Source organism: Parus major, chromosome 11, assembly GCF_001522545.3.
Source record: "Parus major isolate Abel chromosome 11, Parus_major1.1, whole genome shotgun sequence".
NCBI lineage: Eukaryota > Metazoa > Chordata > Aves > Passeriformes > Paridae > Parus > Parus major.
In genome coordinates, this window is record NC_031780.1 from 2,398,524 (window position 1) to 2,404,523 (window position 6,000).

Below are 6,000 nucleotides of genomic sequence, written 5' to 3' on the forward strand. Positions count from 1 at the left end.
CTGCAGCACTCTGCTCTTAACGAGGTCTCAGCTCCTGGGTTTCCCATCGTGGGACGCTGAGCCTGGGGGTGCCCCCGCTTTAAAAATGAGAATTTCCTCGCAGAAATTCTGGCAGGAAAAGTGATGAGTGTGGGAGTGGGTGCAGGAGTGGCCTCGGGGCTCATTTACATCTCGGCGGGTGAGAAGCGGGGCGTGCGCTGCTTTCCTGTCAGCGCCAGCCTTGGCCTTAAACCCCCACCTTGGTTTTGTATCTCTCAGGGCTGGAGCAAGACCTTGAAGGGGGAAAAGCCCTGAGAGCTACCAAACCTCTTTTCCTTGCGGGTGGATTTGCTGGTGTCTTGTAACGGGGTTGAGCCTCTCCTTTGTCGCCTCCATTCATGGTGGCCTTGGCTCTTTAAACATCTGGACTCGATGATTTTAGAGATCTCTTCTGACCTAAATGATTTTATTGTCAGATTTGCTCCTCCCAGGAGGTTTGCTCCATTCTTGGAGGTGTTGGATGGGGCTTGGAGCAAACAAAATTCTCCAAGAAAAGTTCCCCAAGGTATCTTGTCCAAGTGTTCATCTTCGGAGCTGAAGGAAATCAAAGTGCTTTGTGGAAGGGAGCTGGAGTTCCAGCCATGCTGGGAAATGGATTCCCTCGTTCTGACCCCGGAATGCTGCAGGATCCGATGTCCCTGAAGCCCCAACTTGCTGGGCAGGGATGCAGGAGCTGAGCTTGGGGACATTCATGTGGAGAGGGACGCATTTAATGGAGTCCTTAACGAAGGAGCTTCTTTTGGCATCCCAGACTTTCCTTAAACAATAAAAGCTGTGTCAACCAAGCTGCAGGGCTGGGCAGGAGGGTTTGTTCTGCCATACTGAGTATGCCAATATGGCAGAATGAGAGAAATCGATTTTTCCTGCTTTATTTCCTTTTTCCTGCTGTTACTGATGGACTCCTTGTCCCTTTTTTCCCACTGTTTTTGGTGCAGGAGGTTGTGGGGTGGAACGGGACATTAATCCTGGTACTCCTACCACATCCTTGTATCTACACCGAGGTGGAAGACAGAACTGAGCATCCCTTTAGGGAAAAAGGGTGTTTTGCAGGAATAAACAACAAAAAGAGAGAGCAAACCAGGTCAGAGATGAATCCAGGCCTCAGGGGGTTTGCAAAAGAGCTGGAAATCTCACAAGGCCGAGTCGCGCCTCATGAGATTTCTGATACTTCCCACTTCTGGCTGGGCCAGAAATACCACAAGAACAACGCTGCATCATCATTCTCAGCTCTGGCTCTGCTCTTCCCACACTCCCAGCAGGGATCAGCCTCCCAAAAGTCCTCCAGGCTGAGGATCCGCCGGCACCGGCTGCGGCATCGCCGAGCAGCGCCCGGCGCAGACGGCATCCGGCTTTTCCTTTCAGCCCCATGTGCTGAGCAGGGAGATATTTTTGGTCGAGAAATCAAATGACTCATTTTGTGGATCCCAAGGACTATTTTGGGCCGGGGCGTGCGCCTCCCCCAGCGCGCTCCGCGGCCGATGCTGCCCGGGCATCTTCAGCCACCCGGGACAGGTGGGTGCACAAAGGACACTGCGCCCTCAGCCCCCAGATCCAGCTGGATCTCAGAGCCTGGAGGCCAGGGGTGTTGTGCAATCCCACTGCTCACATTTCAGCTCGGTCCTTACCCTTTCCGCCCTCCGGCCGGGTTTGTTATGCAGAGGAAGCTTCTAAGGAGCCCCGACAAACAGACAGGAAACCGAGTCTTTCGCTGCGCGGACACATTGTCTGCCCCAGGCTAAATTTGAACATAAAAAGGCCTTATTTATTTCTTTTATTTATAAATCCTGAGCCGTGTGCTTTGAAGACAAGCTCCGGTTGGGAAGGGTGCAGGAGAGGGTGAAGGGAAGGGCGGCCGGCGTGGTGTGGACCAAAGTCCAGCTCTGGAGTGTGAGGTGGGATCAGGGCAGGCTTGGATGCTCCATGCCATGGCCTGGAGTGATGTCCAGGTGGAAATGGCCAGCTGAGACGGTGGGGCTGGAATGGGACAGCTCTGGGTGACCAGTTTTGGATGGAGACTCCACTCAGGAGCTGATGGGCCTCCCCTGTGTGGATGATGGTGAAGGTGGTGCTGGGATCCAACCTGCACTGCCTGGCTGAGGCTGAAACCCTGGGTGGCTCAATGTCCCCACAGAGGCTGGCTGGTGAGGGGTTAATAAAAACTCCAGGATTGGAATCCTGGAAGTGTCTAAAGCCAGGTGGGACAGGGTTTGGAGCCACCTTGGATAGTGGAAGGTGTCCCTGCCCATGTCAGGGGCTGGAACGAGATCATCTTTAAACCATTCCAAACCATTCCAAGATTCCATGATCAGCAAGGTCAGGTGGCCACTCCATGTCCACACCTGGAGTCACCACCACTGGCCTTGGCCACCACCTCTGGAGAAGTCCCCAGCAGCATCAGAGCTGCCTGCCACCAACCCACAGGCTCCTGGTGCCACCAGTCCTCAGGGACCATCAGAGAAACCAGAGCCTCCTCTGGAGATGATTTTTTTTGTTATTTTCCATGTACCAGTGGGTATTTCCAGGCAAAGGTAGTGTGAGAGAGGCAGGCAGATCTCTGTCACCGCAGCAGACTTAAAAAAGTGAAAACACGAAGTCGAAAGCTGCCGAACCTGCAGCAACTTCCCAAATCCCACCTGAAATTTAGCAAAAGGCACAAGGAAAGTAAAAGTTCCAGCGTTGCTTTTTTGGGGGGTGGTGGGTTTTTTTTAATGTTTTTGTTGTTTTTGGAGAAACATCACCCTTTGTTCTGAGAAAAGGGAAGCGCTGAGGCCGTGGGTTCTGGAGAGTTGTGAATTTGCCCCTCAGGAGAGCAAAATTGAGGAGAGCTCCAGCACCCAGGATTGCAGCAGGGCTTGGGCAGTGCAACAGCGATGCTGAGGTTCCTGTGGCAGAGCCAGGAGCTGCAGGAGGAGATACAGGGGTGACACAGAAGAGGAGAATCCTCTTATCCTCCCTCTCTGCCCCGTTAGGAGCACTGATGGGTTTCAGCACGGAGCTGCTCCGTCTCTCCCCTCCTGCTGCTGAGGTTGGGCTCAGCTGCACCAAAACCCACCGGTCACAGCGACCCTTTTCTTTATTTAACCCTCCCTGACCCCAGGATTGAGGAGCCACTTCCACATTTGCTGCTGGCCACGGCTAAAAAGCCCTTGGAGCCGTTTCTGCTCCTCCTGCCCGGCCTGTCTCGCTCACAGATGCTCAAACCACACTTTCCTTGGCCCAGCCTGGCCCATCACAGATGGACACAGCTAAAAACACCCCAAAATAACGCCTGGCCACAGGAGTCCTGCGAGGGTCTCCCAGCCAGAGCAGCTGGGGCTGAGAGGACAGGCTAAAAATAGGGTGTGGTGCAAGTTTCTGAGGATCCCAAAGCATGAAACTCTGCCTGGGTTAACTGAAAAGCTGAGGGTATCTTCGGGGTTATTTCTGCTTGGGGAGGGCTCAGCAGGAGACATCGGGGAGCCCTCTTGGGCATGGGTTTAGTGGGGTGTCCCCATCACCTTGGGGCACGGCCTGTGTTTGCTTTGTGGGGTCACCACCCTCGCAGGGAGCTGTACTCCGGGGCCCAAAGGTGCTAAAGCTGTGCTGTATCCACAGATTTTAGTTTTTTGGGAGAAATCTGCAGGTTTGGAACCTTTTCCTTCTCCAGAGGGTCCAGCCCAGCATCCCAGTGTAGCTGCACACTCCAGCTGAGCCCCATCCTGCCCAAGAGGACGCCCAAACCCTCCATCCTTACACAGGGACAGCAGCTGGAGGGTGAAAATCCCTCTCAGATATTTCCATCTGTGACCCACGAGCTGAGGACACGCCTGGAATTGCGTGTGGCTCTATTTGGGACCCCTCCATTCCCCAGGGAGCCCAGGGGAATCCATCCCAACCCCGTCCCGCACCTTGCACAACGCTCCGGGTCCTCCTCCTTCTCCTTCCTCACCCTGGCTGAAATCAGAGCTGTTATTTCAAAGAGAAGCTTGTGATTTATCGCTGTAATCTCAACCACAAGTTGAGCTGGCAGGAGTTAGGGGAGCCACGAGGAATAACAGAGGGGCTGGCCATTCATTTCAGCATCCTCTGCGCTCTTGAGGTTTTTATTTCTGCAGTACACCAGCAGGGAAATACGAGTTTCTCGCAGAAAGAGGAGAAAATGAAAAGGCAAAAAGAATTACCAAGGATTTGTGCTGAAGTGGCTCAAAATGGGGCTGTTTCTCTGCGTTCTGGTTTAAAAAAAAACCAGCTTTTTGAGGTTTAAAACCTGAGATTGTTGCAGCAATCAGGGGAACCAGCCCTGCCTGGTGAAGGGAGACACCCTGGGACGGTGCAAGGGCAGAGCTGAGTGGGGGTTTCTCCTTATTTTTCCTCTTTTTTCCTCCTCCATAAGTCACTTTTACAGCTCCCAGCAGCCAGCCTGGCAAGCACAGCTCTGCAGGGATGTTAATGAGTCTTTAAATCACAGGTTTGTGGTGGCCAAAGCAAACCTGGTGTCTCCTTCCAGGAAGGGGCTGCACAGAGAACTCCCAAACACCTCCTGGCTGGGAAGGAACAGCATTTTCATCTTCGTTATTTCACTTCTTCCTAATTTATATCTGGTTTCACACTTTATTTAAGGCTTTCAATCCTATTTCCTCCACTTTTATATGGACCTGGAAGCTGATATTTTGCTAAATATCAGTGAGATGCACATCACCTTATGAAATATCAAACCCTGGAGGGTCACTAAACCTGCCAAATTTCCCAATTTTCTCAACACTTGAGTTTGCAACCAGTATTCCAAGCTCCTGGTGTGCTCCAGAGAAATCCATCAATTTTTTTATGCCTTTTCCTTGTTTTACAGAAGGTAAAGCTCTTTTTCCAGGCTGGCTGCAGACAGTGGGGGAGTCAGGCAGATTTTAACCCACTCTGAGGAAATGACAAAGCATTAACTCCCCTGCAAAGCACTGCAATAGTTTTCATTAAAGCCAATCTTTGCAAGGAGTTGTTTTCCAAGCCTGAAAAACAAAACTAAAAACCAAAAACAACAACAGCAAAAAAAAAAAAACAGAGAAAGAGAAAGAAGTAAAAACTTGCTCTTTCTTGGCCTTTCTGCTTTGCTAATCCACTTTGACATTTATTAGCAATTATTTATTTCCTTCCCTGTTGGCTGTTTATGGTGCAATTTTTCAACCAAATAGGCATTACTCAATAATAACCCCTGCAGAAAGGCAATTAGGAAACATGAGGGGGGTGCTTACAGAGATTGTGGGGCTTTTCCCAGCCCCAAAAATCTCATTTTTGGACCCAAACAGAGCTGGAGATGCTGCTCAGGGCAGCAGAACCGTGCCAGGCTCTGGGATTGGAGCATCACAGCCTCATCCCATCCTCATCCAGGGGTTTGTCCCTGCTCTTTGCAGCTTTTGCAAGGAGCCACGAGCTGCAAAGCCCAGATTTTAGGAAGGCCTCACTTTCGTTGTCTCCTGGGTAATAATCTTCTTTCTTCCCTTTGGGTTTGGGTGATGAGGAAGGGCTGTGAAGAAAAAAAACAGGATTCTTGTTCCTTAATGAAAATGCTCCGTGCCCAAAGACTCCCACGCGTTCCCATGAAGCCGCAAGGTAGTGCAAAACTGAAAAGAAAATTCAAAATATTTCAAAAATGGGCTCAGCCTTTGGGTGCAGCATCTCAGGAGCGTTTCCCTATTCCACCCCTCTGTGGGGACAGCTCAGGACAGGTCACCCACCCTCCAAAATCCCCCCCTGAGCCACGGCTTTCCCAAAAAAAGGCTCCTTGTGTGTGAGAAACCACAGTGGGGGGGAGAAAAAACACCCAGATTTGAGCTGAAATTATAGAGCTTATAAACTCCATATTTATTTTGCATTTTATTTATTAATTTATATATGTATACATAAATAATATGCAATAATAAATTAATAAATTAACTTATACACATAATCTATTTATAATATAGATTATTTATTATTTTATACATATATAAT